The sequence below is a fragment of the Dendroctonus ponderosae genome, unplaced genomic scaffold (assembly GCF_020466585.1).
Source record: "Dendroctonus ponderosae isolate FM_Combo_2020 unplaced genomic scaffold, Dpon_F_20191213v2 Dpon_F_20191213_12, whole genome shotgun sequence".
Classification (NCBI taxonomy): domain Eukaryota; kingdom Metazoa; phylum Arthropoda; class Insecta; order Coleoptera; family Curculionidae; genus Dendroctonus; species Dendroctonus ponderosae.
In genome coordinates this window covers 1,906,082-1,907,504 of record NW_026017316.1, presented here as the reverse complement: position 1 = coordinate 1,907,504, position 1,423 = coordinate 1,906,082, and positions in this window count along the sequence as shown.

Below are 1,423 nucleotides of genomic sequence, written 5' to 3'. Positions count from 1 at the left end.
CCACTACTCTTCGCTCGCCAAAGAGCGGCGGCAGTTTTGCATGGACCAGCCAGACTCCAGCTTCCGTCTGATCTGCACCGTGTGGCGTTAGCCAGAAATGCCAAAATTTCGCTGGTAAGTCTCGCATGCACCCATTAAACCCACACTATTTTAATTGAAATTGCGCCTAATTTCGTGTAATTCTGCCAGTCTTCCGGTCAAGTTCCATGGGAATTGTGTGTTTCAACGCCGAAAAAACGATTTTTTTTGCAATTTTCCCCCGATACACCCGGTATTTTATGCGAAATTCCCACTCCCCGGTCGATTCTAGCGTGATTTGATGCGTCGCACTTGATATCCGCCTCTTCTCCAAGCGGTTTTTGTCCATAAAATGCCTGAAGATGGCCGGAAAAAGTCCGAAACTCGCGTTCGTTTCTGAAAAATCGACATCCTGGGTGAATTCTCGCCTGGTTTGATGTGCCGCACTTGATAGTTCCGCGTCAGTTTGACTTCTTTTAGGCTCTTTAACGTTCCTCCGATGTTCAATTATTTGCCACCTAAGAAGCGGCGTAGTTGCCAAACGGTGCCAGCTGGATGGTAAGTGTGACCCATCAAACCACACTAGAATCACCCAGAGAATGCGAATCTGCATCGATCTGCTGGGTGCGCCAAAAAAAAGCAATTTTTTTAAGGACTTTTTGCCCGACTTGGTGCTTGTAAAGTGGCTAGATGCGGTTTGTTTGCCCCACTAATCCGGTTTAGAGCAAAAACACGTCGCAGTTGGATTTTTGGAGTTTTTTCGGCCGAATTTTGTCATGAAAACGCCTGAAGGGGGCCGAAAAAAGTCCGAAACTGGGGTTCGTTTGGGCAGAATCGACATCCTGAGTGAATTCTGGCCTGGCTTGATGCGCCGCACTTGATATTTTCGCGTCAGTTTGACTTCTTTTAGGCTCTTTAACGTTCCTCCGATGTTCAATTATTTGCCACCTAAGAAGCGGCGTAGTTGCCAAACCGTGCCAGCTGGATGGTAAGTGTGACCCATCAAACCACACTAGAATCACCCAGAGAATGCGAATCTGGCCGAATATACCGGGTGCGCCAATTTTTTTTATTTGTAGCGTTATTTAAATCGATTTCTGCTCAACTAGTCGCGCCGTGAGTGCCAAATGACGCCTAAACAGGCAGGTTTTTGTCAAAAGGCTCGTAATGTTTCAGTTGAGGCAGGTTTTTTGGCAAATTTCCACCCCAAACTGTCTGAGGATGGTTGAATTTCATTTTTTTCATTTCATTTCGGCAAATTTCGGCCCGAAAACCCTTGAAGATGACCGCAAAAGTCCGAAACTGGGGCATATTTGCCCAGAATCGGAATCCTGAATGAATTCTAACGTCATTTGATGTGCCGCACTCGGTATTTTGGGTCAAAAATGCGCATTTTTGCCATCAG